Consider the following 14,667-nt stretch of genomic DNA (forward strand, 5'->3'; position numbering starts at 1 on the left):
TAATTGTAATACGTATATGAAATAACGAGTGTAAAATATTCTACAATAAATCTTTTATAAAAACGTACTGCAGAATATAAAACCGCATAGATATAATTATAAGATATGTAGAATGATGAAAAATTAATCAATAAAAATTATTAATTGTACGTTAATTAAGCAATCGTGTATATTTCTGTTAGATTTCTATTGTCTTTTGGCCCCTTTTCCCCCAATTCTACATCAAATGCACAGTATATATACTTTTCGATCTGATACGAACCGCCCGAAAGACAATAGAAATCTTGTAGAAATATTCACAATTGAACAGTCATAAAACATAAAAAGAACTACGACGAGGTTGAAGATTACAAAGATATCGAGCAAAACTCGACAGCGACCGTGCGTATTGATACCAAATCGACGTCGATTCGACTAATTATAATTATTTCTGGCCGCGTTACGACGCCTCGGCGCGCAGTTGTGTTATACGCGTGGTAATACCCTGCTGTCATTCGCACGCCGCGCCGCGGCGAACTTACTTTACACTCGAGCGAAGCACGCCAGCGACGCGAGCCCGGATCCGCCCCGTGTATCCGTAACATTACCTCTCGCAACACGATCGCGACAAGTGTCGGGAGGAAACACGATAATTCTCCGCGGACACTCGGCGATTATACAGGAGCGCGCGGTTAATTAACTCCCGCGATTAATGCCTCGCGAGCGTATCGGAGCGACGCCGACGGGCGGTTGTTTATCGAGATAGTTTATTTTCCCAGGATTTAGTCGTTACGAATGGTAATCGAGGCGACAGACGCGATGACGGGAATTACGAATTATCGCTCGATCGCGATATTTAACGACGCTTGCTCCTCTTGAGATCTTTCCGTCGATTTTGGCAATAAAATTTACCCATTTTTCAATTCAAAGCGTAGGACGTACGGCGCGCGCGCGCGCGCGCCTTTGGAGGTGATCAAATTAACATTTATTTTCGCTGAAATCGAAGTGATTTGAAGAACGGAAAATCACGGGGTTTTGGCTGTTTAATATATTTCCTATATTTTGCGCAAAAATTAATATGCGGGTGTATCGCGCAAACGGAATTTCAATCGCATATTTTCGGACGAGCCAATGCGTTTAATTTGACTCGCGTGGTGTCAGCGTGACGTAGGCACTGCCCCTTCGTTCCCCCGAACTCGGCGATCGGCCGATCACACACACACACACGCACTCAATCACTGACGAGACGTCCGCGTCGCCGGTACGGAGCCACGGAGCGGATCGACTCCGAGTTGCGATGCGTTTAATTAGTAAGTGTTAATTGCAGCAAGCCTCGCATCGATCTCGCATATTGACGTACGACCGCGTGGCGAAAGCTCGAGGCTCGTATACTTATCGATGACACGACTTTGAAATCCCGTCGAGCGCGAGCGCGAGCAATGGCCCTGTCGATCGCGTAAGTCGCGTTTTCGCAGATATGTCGCGAGCCGACGTTCTCGATTTCGGATCACAAGTCTTATTGTATATACTACTCACATATGTGTCGGAACGCGGAGCCTCGCCCCTCGCTCCTGAAACGCGATCGTGCGTCGTTTGGTCGTTCGATAGCGACGTCGGTGGCGGCGTCGCGTCGCGGCAAGTGTCGCGTGAAGTTGGCGATCTCTCGCGTCGTTCTTCGGGACTCATCTGCCGCACTGACCTCGCCCAACTTCGTGGTTAACGCGGATCGCAGCTTTCGGTATACCGATGTGTGTGATTGTCGTTCCTCAATCCTCGTTAACTTCCCGTCGTCGTAACGCGATAAAGTGCGCGTCGTGCACGGTCGACATCGGGAGTGCCGTATGTACTCAAGGTGCCGCGCGCGATCGTCGTACCGAGATGATTACCGCGACCGTAATTAGTCGTGTTTTCGCGAGTGAATGAGTGAGTGCGCGTCGTAAAAGAGCAGTGACGAGGAAACGAGAGAGGTGGAGAGGAGGCCTGGGGAGGCATCGGGCAACGGCGGAGCAACCACGGGGTAAGTAGTACGTTATATTAATAAAAAAAATTAAATGTTAGAATTAAATAATACAATAAGTAGTAATAACTGCAATATATATATAAGAGTGATAATAAATTAATTAAATATTATTAAATGTTTTTTTCCCTCGTAAAATTTAGTTTATTCCCGGTTTATTTGAATTGTTTGTTTATACGAGAATTTGAGAAGACTTTTATTCGTGGAATTTTATAAAAGTCTACACTCGGGAGATAGAGATTTTTATATAATTATTTCGTTAATAATCTCTGTTTATAAGAAAGACAAACAAGAACTCAATGCATGTGTAGTATTTTTTTTTGTATTTTTTTTGAAACATCAATTATCGTGAACGCTGTTATAATTGTGGATTTTATTGTGTTTTACAGATCGACGTTAAAAGCTCTCCGCTGCTGCGCGTCGTGTGTCGGTGAGTGACAAATTATTTTTGATCTGAAGTAATGGATCTCCGTGAAAACAACATTATTGATATAGATCCATTGCTTTTTAAAATGGATGGGCTACGCTAAATTAATGTCGATATTTAATCCTGGAAAATACGTGCAGCCATCGATTTCTTGTGTATATAACGACAAATATACACTTATAAGGTACACAAAATAAAACTTGGTAGGTATATTACTCTACTGGCACCGTTTATTGATATATTTTGGTGTGTCGTTGGTATGTTTCAGTCGGCTGAAATTTACAAAATAAATATGCAAACGCGTGTAAAAAACGACGATAGCAGATCTTACGCCAATACGCTTTTTGGCAAGCGCTTTATGTATCTGCAACAATTTCAGAAAATATCAAAACATGAAAATATAAAATATCAATAATGTTATCTGGGCAGTTTTTTATTAAGTACTGGTATTGTAACTTATTAAATTTGTATGGCTTATAATATAGGAAAACATAAAAGATAAACGTAAAGAAATTGAAATAATGATAGTTTTAGAATAAATATAAATCTTTTATTCTAATTCTTCATGATGTTCTTTAATTTCACAGACAATAGAGATCAGAAAAGGATGTTTATGTTTATTGCGGTACGAAAATATTATTAATATGTCAGTGTTTTTTTCATTTTCTCTTTTTTCCAGTTGCCGAATAAATCCTAAATAAAATTTTAATTTAGATCTACACATTTGGCTGCCCTACGCGTCTCTCTTCTTCCAGGATTAAATATTATACAACGTGAAAGAAAACAATCAGAGATTTTGTTTTAATCCATAAGTTACTAGCTGAAAGAGCTATAAAAATAAAAGAGAAATAAATAAAAGAGAAATATATTTCACAATTGTGTAGCATATTCCAACTCCTTTACGTAGTGAACCGATGCGTAAACGGCCGTTGACCGTATAATCATGCAGACTTTGTAATGTGTTAATTTTACTCCGAATTGTTTCGTAGCCCGTCCATCTGTGTTTATTGATGAATTGACTTGAAAGGTAAATGACTTATAAACACGCGGTCCCCCACATAATCCTGGAGTCCTAGGCGCTCTTAGGCGACTCTAGGCGTACAGGGACTGTTCTTTTAAGAGACACACGACCACGCGTTTCGTGCGTCCAACTTTCGATTTCTTTCGCATCCTGCAATAGTTTTGAAAGTAAAAGGAAAATCACACACACGGACGCAACCCTATCTAATGCGAGCGTGGCGCGGCGCCGCTAATTTGGAGAAAGTACACAGACATAATAGTCGTCGTTATCGACGCTGAATGGACACTCTGCCGGCGTATGTTCTTATATGCACCACGCGCGTCTTATACGTTGCTTTATATCGCTTTATATTAATCGACTGCGGATTAACAGTTCGCGGGCTTCGGATCAAAGTACATTAGTTGTACATACTTAATCCCATAATCATTAATTCTCAAGAAATTATAAGCGAAATTATACATATATAAATTGTATTAATTATTCTGGAAGTGTCTCTTCATAAGAATTAATTAAGATTAATTGCAATTTTATTTGTTCTCTGTTCCTGTTTTAAATGTTCCTGAAGGGTACATTTAAAAAATCAGAAAATCAGTAAAATTTTAGTACGTTTACAAGATTTACAAAAATGGATTTTTAATAGAGATACTTAGAAATACTACAATTTTTTTTATATTTGAATGGCAAAGCAACATTCGTAAATTTTCCTTGCTCATGTAAAATGTTAAACATATAATGAAATTTCAATCCTCTTATGTCAATTAGCCATTCAACTTGATAAAAGAATTTCTCACGTATAAATTAAATAAGAAATTCAAGTTGTGTATTTATATAACGCGATTATAGTCTAATAGAAGGATGTACCCGACACGATGTCGGATATGAAGCAATGGAAAGGATATGTATATCGATGATACACATGCTTGTTAACTCCCGTTTCTTAGACGTAAGTAACGTTAATATGCAACTTCCTTCAGCCTTATACGCATGCTCGGTGATTATGGAGGTAGTGAAAGTACCGGGGGAGAGATGAGGACGCGCGATGCGACGATTCGTTAGTGCGTTAATAACTCGCGAGCATCGTGCAATTGGAATGCATTGATAAACGTGAATTCCAGTGAAAACGCCGGTGCATGGGGAAGCGCGCATCAATTTTTTGTACCCTCCTCGTCGCTATACGGCACACTTACTTTCAATCATCACGCGCGCGCATATTTGGAAATTTTGTCGAGTCGCCGAATGATTTTTTTCATCCGAGAAAAAGCACCTCGTATATACTTGGTGAAACCTTTCGACCACGCGCGGAACGACAGAACGTCGCAATTCATCCTTATTTTCACGTTTTGTGTGTCATATCACTGTCCGTTTCGTATATGGCGGCGCGATTATTTAGTGACACAGAATCCGCTAATCTCATCATCGTGTCACGGCCCGCGATTGTCCCCAAGTCCCCAAGTATTCCTAGTTTTTAGTTCCGATATGACTAATTAAAATAATAAAATTGCAATTAAAAAGCGAAAGTTTCTGCACAATTCGGCGAGCGAATTGTAGACAAAGTATAAATTTCAGGAATTTATGTTAGATTTCTTTATATATCTCTATGTATACTTTTTTTTAGATAAATCAATCACGTCGAAGAGTATTCGGGATATATAAAAAAATAATATGCTATTAATTAAATGAAATATTTTCTCATATATGGTAGAAAAAAAATGAAGTAATATATAAAACGTTGCGCATTGCTTGTATAAAATCTGTTTTATGTCTCGTAGAGACACATATTTCAAGTCGAAGGATTACGTCGTAAGAATGTCGCACACGCGTTTAAAGGGGGTCATCGTCGAAAAGCGTGTTATCTACGATCTGTGATCTATCTCGTGTCATCTACCTAGACCTCACATATTTTCTTGCGCGTTGACGTAGCCGCTCTTCCCGCATTTAGATACACGTCGTCGAGTGTATCGAGATCGAGGCCGATGGAAAAGTCGACGGATCTCTCTTAAGAAGGTCGATGGGTGAACGCCATGGACTTGGGAGTAAAGAAAGAACGAAAGAGAGGAATTAATCGCATATGAGAGTAACGAGAGCCACGAGCGCGCCGGCGATATGCATCGCGTGTGTACCTATAATATTTCGTGTATAAAACGTACGCGCGCGCGCGCGCGCGCACGGGCGCATGAATACGCGCACCTGTCTGCGGTGCACCGGGAGACATCGACAGAGTTGATATGATGATCGGCAAGATTACATCCTGAGACGCGCGCGTGCGATCCGTCCGTTTTGTCACGATTTAGAAATCTCGCGTCGCCATTTAGAGCAGCTTGCCCGCGTGTCGTATCCGTAAAATTGATGGCACTACCGCGGTGACTACTGGAAAGGGCGTTTCCGACGACCGGTCTCGCATCCTAATAGCGATGAAAGCACCTGACCGTCTGTCCGTGTAGCTCGCTATATTACGCCATGATTGCACGGCCCCCCGGCCGTGGTGTGGGCTCTCGCGGATTTCCTCGACTGTGTACCCAAAACACCGTGGCTCACGCCACGTCGTCCACGTCCCTCCGTCCACTCCCCGTGAGAGAATCTCGCTTTACGAGCGGGCTACTTGCGCAGACAAGCGTAATTTCATTATTCGCGCTCTGCTCATTAGTCGCGGAAATAGTCGGACGAGCGCGATTACATCGGCTCTCTAGATTCGTTCGAATTGCGGGCGCACGGCTACACGCTTCTGTTGTAACGTTATAAAACATTTACAACCGAGAAGAGGACAGAGGAGACCGGACGTTTAGAATCGGTATCTCGCGTAGGTGTGGGACGCGTCGTATGAAAAACGTATACTATTAAAACATTAAGAAAAAAAGAACCGCGCAGCTTTTCTGGAGGAGACGTCGAAACAATAGCGCATAATGATAGTGTAGATTTCCTGCGAAATACCAATGCGATCGTTCACTGTCCATGGGCCGATGGCAGCGGCCGATACCGATCTCTGATCGTGATCGCTTGCTACAGGGGATAAAAGTGACCTACTTTAACACCTCGTGTGTGTATCGTCGCGAGTGGCCGCGGCAACGCCGACGGATATGATTTCTCGTGGCAATAGGGTGTCCCGTGTTATATCCTGAGGAAATTTTGTCTGTGGTTATATATTTTCTTTTATTTTACAACGCATTGAGTTGTGCAAAATTTTCATGCGATTTATTCGTTCCACGATACATTCTTTCTTTCCTTATAATTGCAGTAATTGGTTTATTATGTACAGCATACGTTTATAACATTTAGTGTTATGAGAATAATATTAGCAGTGAATTGATCATACATATTTTTATTTATATTAATACATATATCCAATATCTTAATGAACACAATATGCTTGGAAAAGCAATTTAAAAATTTTCAATTGTTTCACAACGGTAAATATATTATTTCAAAATTTTCAATACATAATAATATAATAATACGAAATAATAGTATAACCATAATTTTTTGTGCAAACGTTGCAATTATTTTGTTTCTAAATTCTCTTGCTAATATAATTGAGTTGAAAATTACAATTGTAAGAAATCTTTTCTACGATTAAATAAGAAATGTAGATCTGAGTTTAATGGCAGATAGATAAATGCTACATTAAGGCTGCTGCAGGTAAATTTTCGCGGCAAAGGCAAGGCAAATATCGAACCACCTAGAAATCGACTTTCGATCGACACACATTTCTCCAGTGCCGCTTATATATTTCGGAGATTTTAATCAAGGGTACGCTAATTATTTTCCGCATTTCGAGTCCCGCACCTTGAAATCGGTAGAAAATTCTACCGGCGCAACAACGCGTTTCCCAGATAAAACGTTTTTGCCAGATATTCCCGTTATAAATATTTTCTGAGTTTGTTGACTCTTAATATGCGATATGTTACCAAATGATATTTCCAGAAACGTGAGTAACGTCAAATTAGGATCTCGCAAATAATCATTAAAATAACCAACCCAGGTTCTGGCGTTCCGATCTTTTAATTAGCCGCGTCGTGCCGTCGAAAGAACCGTCTATTAAAATTAATGAAATGCGCTGCTATTTCTCGGTGATCGCAGTGGTAAATGTTTCCGGCCACTAAATTTTATTGCGCTCGATTTTCGTCGGGACAGAGTGGACCACCTCGAAACCGCGTTAACGAGTCGAGTTGCGCGATTGACATACATTTTGTACCTTCGCGAGCACTTTACTCACCAATTAAAGAGCTCGTTCGTTATCTGTCGAAAAATTAATTATCTACAGTGTATAATTACACGAAAAGAAAGCTGTATACATATAAATTATGTGAAATTTTATTACAAAATCGCAAAAATTCTTATAGGAAAGAATATCTTGATTTTAATAGCATTATATCATCAAATTAGCTCTTTTGTAAACAGAACTCATTAACTTTGCGTAATGTAAATTTTTTTAATTTTGAGAATCATGCAGTCGTGAAACCTGAAGATAAAATATTTGGTGTAAAGTATATTTAATATTTAATTTTCGCAAAAGTCTATTTTTGTTAAGAAACTTTTTCTTCAATATTGTTAAAAATTAACACAGTACGTGTTATATATTGTTATTTTAAGAATTGAAAATTATTTTCTAATTTCTTATCTTCCTGTTTTGATCAAGTAAGTATCAGAGTACTTACTTGTTGCATGCATGCCCGATTTAATTGATGCTTCGTCGAAGCTTCGCCTAATCATCGGGGAGAGGGATTAATGGAACTGAGCGTTTAGCTTCTTTTGTGGAATTAGCACGATGTAAAGCATCGACCTTTATGCATCGTTGTGCATCGCTAATGAAGAGCTTTCACGGAAGTTCCTTCCTTCGGTAACGCGCGTTAATTCCAATTTATTTATAATTACAATCGTAAAAAATTAAAACCGCCATGAAGGAAAGCTTTATAGCATTACATATTACACGCGACGATGCAACTAACAACGTAACGCTAACGTGGCAAATATCTGATGGGGTTTTTCCTCTCGTTTTCCATTACCCGCAAGTTGCTTTACAATTGCTTAGCGCGGAGAATTCGTGTACCTGTCATTAATTCGGCATGGGAGAAACGGTACGTGTGGAAAGAAAGGAACAGAGATAGTCGCAGACCTACTGCTATAATAGCCCAGGACGCTGTGAAGCGTATTTATTGACGCAACAATGACAGTAAACGCTGCATTGTATGTCACGTTCATGGGCTTTAGGTCAAGCACACGCTGTAGACGGGTAAGACTGCGAGATAAGTAAATATATCTCGATATCTCTCGTTCAACTTGGGCTTATCAGACCCCATTCTTTTCTCGATCGCGAACACCATGGACGAGTCTAAAATAGGCCGTTCAATCTCACAAGCGGAAAAGCGAGGCAACTGTACAAAAGCAATCAAGTCATCATCACGATTACATATCGTGAATTAGCTTCATCTCGTGAAAACGATAGCAATAACGTTTCGTCATTAGCGAATAACCAGCAGCAGGAAGATTTCTCATAATCTGCATTCTTCCATTCCGCAGTCCAAGTGTACGTTAATGGCTTGTTAATTGACAAGCTTTCGCGCTCGCGTTTCGAGAAAGCGCATACAAATGGCACATTGTGATGTCCCATTTCATTTCCGAGACTTTCCGAGACTTTCCGAGACGATTATGCGGTTATCCCTTGATTTTTGGGTCGGGCGATATAGAGGACAAATCTTTTATGGCCCAGGGACCGTGACGGCGAAACGCTCTAACGGACTCGCTGCGAGGAGAGAGACCCAAATCCATCGCGAACAAAAGCGGTTCTAATTTGTTCCGAACCGACACGCTTGTAGTTTGAAACTAGAGCGAAATAGCAATGCGCAAGTGAATGCTTCTACGAACCAGTAATCATAGCGCGAAACAATTGATCATCAAGTTTCGTTTCTAATGACACTAATCCGTCCGTGACTTTCAACGAAAACGAAATCAGGATAGTCTATTTTTAGGATTAAAATCTCGACAGCTTACAGAACAGAAATTTAAGATAATTTTTTTAGCATAATATGAAGATTTGTAAGCCATTGCGTAAGCTACTTCTTCTGTATTCTAATGTAAATGAGTCCCACTGATAATAACTGAAGCGCTATTCTTTGCTGAGACTCTCTACGGTTTTGTGATTTTATTTATATCGGCACAACAACGAAAATGACGGAAATCTTTATAATTTTTTAATCGATTATTTATAAAAGAGTAATAATGTAATGTAAGAATAATTGAAAATTCTAAAATAAGTAAATCTCTCTCTCTCTTTCTTTTCCTTCCGGAGTCTAACCGAAGCCGATACTTAGTCGGGATTTTAATCGGAAAATGAGAAGACTAGGACACCTACGACGTGTTGAGTCGACATAAGATGGAACGTGTGTTTAGGAGGCGCGCGACTAATCAGTGAAAGTGGCGCGTTCGATCACGGCAAGTGTGGTTACGGTTATTTTAAGAAGGAATCAGCTTGACCCAATTCACACGGGGGATTCCGCCGCGGAACACGGCGGACTAATCGCCGACGAGCGTTCACCAGATTGACTGATGCAAGCCGCGAAAATCGCCAGTGCATTCATTACGGCTTCTTCTAAGTGGATTACGTTTCTTTCGCCTTCCTTTAGAGTGGCACACTTTGCGCCAATTGATAACTATTTTATTAAGAATCGCGAATCGGCAAAGAGGACGGGGCCAATTTATATTCTTCCCTCTGTCTCTTCTACTTTCCCTTACTGTATCTCAGACAAGTATCTCAAAAAGACGTATCTTTCAGGAATATTCCAAAGATACCCAAACTACGTCGTAACTCTTTACACGGTTCTTTTAGACTTCTATGTTATGTAAGATGACATTTGTGAAAAGTACAATGCCGAGTCCAATGAAAAAAGTTTCCTAAAAAGACCTAAGTTTGTGAAAAATAACACTACTGTTACTATTGTAGTAACAAAGTAATTTATTTCTTTCTATCTATACTTCTCAGAGGAAATTAATAAGAAAATATATATCGAGCTTCACTAATTAATAAATAATATATATAAATAAGTTTTTATTTAACTTAATCGATTTTCAAGACTAAAGAACTTAAAAATCACTTTTCAACAAAAGTGTTTCATTTTTGGCCTGTAAGAAAATTTTAACAAAACAGCTTCTGCAGGTAGAAAAAGAGACAAACGTAATGAGAGGTATTTTACACCTGGCGAATATAGGGATATCTATATATTCAAAACTGCTCGATCGCATGATATCGAGACTTTCTAATAACATTAACCTCCGGCTATTGATTATATTGTTTTCGATCTAGCGCGCTCGCCTACTTCTGGAAGCAGCGATAATTCTTGTATTAGCAGTCGTGTGTATCGATCGTTACGATCGATCATTCTTTCCGGAGACTAATTTCATCCGCGAGGATGCAAGTGTATTAACGCTTAAAATTGCTTTCGCGCCAGGCGCGGTGAGACTTTCTATCGATACCGCGAAATTAAAACTTTCTAATGATTTAACACGTTTCGTCGGATCATCGAATCATTGCGTGATTCACTGCATATGATTTGATAAAACTTTTACCTTATATCACAAACGAGCAATTTATCAGTTACTTCCGAGTGTCAAGGTAAAGAAATATGTAGTAATCTCCGTCAGTTCTAATATTTTATAATATAATACGTTGCCTCCGCCTAGTTTATTGCTTCATCGTTTTAATATAAAAGAGTTATTTATTATTCATCATTAAGTATAAATATGTGTATGTGCACACGCAATATATATTTACATACATATATACATATTTGTGTGTGTGTGTGTGTGTGTGTGTGATAAATCTGCTCTAAAATCCGAATTGCTGTCACATTACCATATACAAGTCATTCATTCGAATTTTAATCTGCTTCGACATCTGCCAGCTCCAAATTCTCAATGACGCTCACGAAGCACCGAATATCTCGACTCTTTCTCTATATACGCAACCGGATTTGGGATACCCAGTATCTCGATGAAAAAAATCGACTCACCAATTTCGAAGCTAGTCGTTCCTCACAGTGCCCCACCGCATGTACCGTAAGACATTCAGTCGATCGTCATACCCGGCCCATCTCTCCCGCGTGGATCGTTGTTACGAATACGAGACCGCATTCACACATTCGAATCTGACGGTCTGGGAATCGAAGACGCGAGCGCGCGCGGTGCACATTGCACGATCTCGATCAAACGCGGACGCGATATCTGGCCGCGACCGTTAAACACATGGATCGCGAAATGAAGAAGGCCTTAGCGTTTTAAGGGAGAGAGAAATCGAGCCGGTGACCGTCTCGCCGTGATGTCCAATGTCGTCCCGCTCGTTCCCCGGGAAGCAACAGCAACGCGATCGATCGTGGTATCCTCATTCGCAGTCGTCGAATCTCTCACGTCTTCGTGATTGGCACTTGATCTCGCGTCATTCCTGATTCCCGTTCTTCTTTTCGAAACGCAACTCTCGATCGCGATCGCGCGGCGGAGGAGACGCGCGACGTTCGTGACCGAGGTCCTCGCGCACTTGGTGTTCCCCGTACTCGGCGTGCACGCGGTTCGACTACCGGTCGCGCTTTGAGGATCGCCTCATTGCGTCCAGCGTGGACGAGGAAGCCGAGAAAGAGGTAGTAGGGAGCCCAGCCTCGTGCCAACCGCCACTGCAACAACCACGTGTCGTCTCCCGCCAGGATCCCCGTGAGATGGATCCCCCGGCATGGCCGCGTCGGATGCGATTGGATACGACCGAGAATCGCGCGGTACCGTGGGGGAGAAACTATGCGTTTTTCACGCACTTTTCCGTAACGCTAACAAATTTTCCGTGACAGCCGTGCGGCGAGTTCTGAAGACACCGTAGCGCGGCGGAATTTTAAATCGTGCCTAACGTTAAGTACGAATTTTGACATTCGCGAAAACCGGTCGATCGCGGTATCTCCATTCGTAACGGTATTGTCCGACTCGAATTGATCAGATAATGGTATAAATTCAAGCTTCGTAAGAATCGAAGATATTATTACCGTGTTACCGAAGAAAGTCTCCGCGCCGCGTTCAAGTATACGTACGGCCAAATTAGGCCTATAAATCACTGCGCGTGAAGGGGGAGTAGACGATAGGATAATGCTAATCACTCACAACGACAAGTCTGAGCAAACAAACCACTTAGACGAAAAAAAAGCTAGTTTTCTAAGATAGTGCGCCTCGACCGTTTTACGTAACGAGTGAAAATGAGCTTTCCCTCCGCGTTCTCGACACCGTTTGGCCAACGACTCTGTCATCTTCGTGCATTTTGCATCGCACGTGGAAAATTCACTTATCGGGACACTTCCATTTCTCTCCTCGAAACGAGGTTCCTGATCGGAAAAGAACGATCTCGACGGTGCTGGTGAAACTCATCCATTAGACATTTTTCTCGATTACCGGTCGGATGGGGATAATTAGCGGGAAAAATGACTTACGCCTCCATGGCCGAATGTAAGAGCGCGAGATAATGGAATGCTGGGAAACCTTTTTTTTCTCTTTCTCTCTCTTGATTCCAGTCCAAGTCACCGGCGTATAAAACGTCTGGATTCCTTTCGCTCGTGTGTACGTGCGCACTCATCTCTCGTCTCGCAATCAGTTCAACCAGCAATGCGAGAGAAGAGTCAATGTGACGCGCGACGTAAGGAGAAATAATGAACATATTTATGTACATACGTTCTTGTAGGTGTATGTAATTGCCAAGCAGTACCAAGAAAGAGAGATAGAAACCACTGCCTTTTCTCTCTTAGTATCTGTCGGCTGCCACTTTACTTCCGCGTCAATCGTTTTCCGCGAGTCTCGCTGCGGGCCGCGCGAATGATCCTCTTAATTTGGCGAGGAAGATACCGATATGAAACCGCAAAATATTTTATTGGTCAGATTGCGAGGTAAAACCACACTAGGTCAAGCAACCATTAAATAACGATCGTCATTCAAGCCTCGCGCGTCCGAATATTCATATACAAAATTACACATGCACATAAATTACATCGCGTGCGATAAGGAGAACTGATAAATTTTTTTCATCAAATTAACACAATTTTGTGATAACTATAATTTTGATACCGTTGTGTCAGTCTATTTTCAAGGCTCTACTGATGAGGAATCTGATTAGATGCTTCTCTCAGAGTCGCGTAATATTATGCATTATGCAGTAAATCTTAAGCTATTTAATATATTATGTAGATGAGAGAGAAAGCTATAGAGATAAATTTCGGCCGCTAAATATCTCTTTCCTTGTTACTTTTCAATTTTTGATACACCGTAGCCTAGCTCCAAAGTAAATTGTTTTTTTTTTAATTTTTACTATAATAAAAAAATTAATCGAGCAACACAAATTAGATTCCAATCCATTCGAAAAAAAACCTCAAACGAAACCCGTATGTGCTGGTTTATATGTCTATGGGTTGTCCAGAAGCACGAAATAACTGTCCTTTTACGTTTATTGCCGACGAGCTAACGAGAATGTTGTTTTTATTTTGCTTTAATAATAAACGTCGTACAATTAATCAAGCTGACTTATGACAAGATTCAAAACTGCTAACAGTGCTAACAGGATAACGCGCTAATCACATTCCTTACAAGTTGGCCACCTCAACTAAAAGATCATAAAGGATTCCGATTTTTTCATACAATAAAATTCTGCGCTAAATTATTCTACTGCAAAATCTATGTATAAAATCTAGATTAAAATACATGCACACGTCGAAATATACATAAAAAAAACTACTGATGCATATAAAGTTATGGGTAAATGGAATTCTATTCTAAAATTTAATGCAAAGTATAGATCTAAAGCAGTAGGCTTTAATTATTGATTTGATTATATTTATTGGACAAGTTAAGTACTTATTTTGTATGTGTATGCAACTGAATTCGCTTTCATCGGGAAATGAGATTCAGCTTCACCGTACTTCTCACGATAAGGCGAAACGGGGTCATTGGAAAGGAGTATTACGGATCAGTGATTTGGACAGTCAAAGGTTTCGGGAACGGAAGGAAAACACCGGGTTTTGACGAGTAATACGGAGGCTATATTAATCAGATTAATAGAAATAAACGTGTAACAATCGATCGTGTAAATAAGTAATTTTCGTACATCGTGCAATGTAGTACGTGTATGTATGTGTATACTACATTAACATAAAAAAATAATTACTCTTTCATCTTGTTATTGTTGTAAAAAGAGTAATAATAGTTGATAGAATAATG

The 14,667-nt window shown here is 40.4% G+C and overlaps 3 protein-coding genes across 5 annotated transcripts in view; 2 read left to right on the forward strand and 1 right to left on the reverse strand.

Annotated features, from left to right (window-relative positions):
• Positions 1-11,928, reverse strand: part of LOC143902705 (uncharacterized) — a 31,848-nt gene extending 19,920 nt beyond the window's left edge. The window contains exon 1 of one of the 2 annotated variants that reach the window (XM_077415836.1): positions 11,445-11,928. The gene's annotated coding sequence lies outside the window, so the exon portion shown is untranslated. Of the gene's footprint in view, positions 1-1,515; positions 1,643-11,444 lie in introns of those variants that run through there. The other variant, XM_077415834.1, reaches the window with a different exon arrangement.
• Positions 1-14,667, forward strand: part of Rpl9 (ribosomal protein L9) — a 111,155-nt gene that overhangs the window by 17,826 nt on the left and 78,662 nt on the right. The window contains exon 1 of one of the 2 annotated variants that reach the window (XM_077415871.1): positions 13,266-13,269. The exons of the other annotated variant lie outside the window; for it this stretch is intronic. The gene's annotated coding sequence lies outside the window, so the exon portion shown is untranslated. Of the gene's footprint in view, positions 1-13,265; positions 13,270-14,667 lie in introns of those variants that run through there. 2 annotated transcript variants of the gene reach the window in all.
• Positions 1,721-14,667, forward strand: part of LOC143902700 (uncharacterized) — a 58,768-nt gene continuing 45,821 nt past the window's right edge. Inside the window, exons 1-2 of the mRNA XM_077415816.1 lie at positions 1,721-1,996; positions 2,386-2,426. The gene's annotated coding sequence lies outside the window, so the exon portion shown is untranslated. The remainder of the gene's footprint in view (positions 1,997-2,385; positions 2,427-14,667) is intronic.

This window comes from Temnothorax americanus, unplaced genomic scaffold (assembly GCF_048541705.1).
Source record: "Temnothorax americanus isolate GAGA-0224 unplaced genomic scaffold, ASM4854170v1 Scaffold4, whole genome shotgun sequence".
Lineage (NCBI taxonomy): Eukaryota > Metazoa > Arthropoda > Insecta > Hymenoptera > Formicidae > Temnothorax > Temnothorax americanus.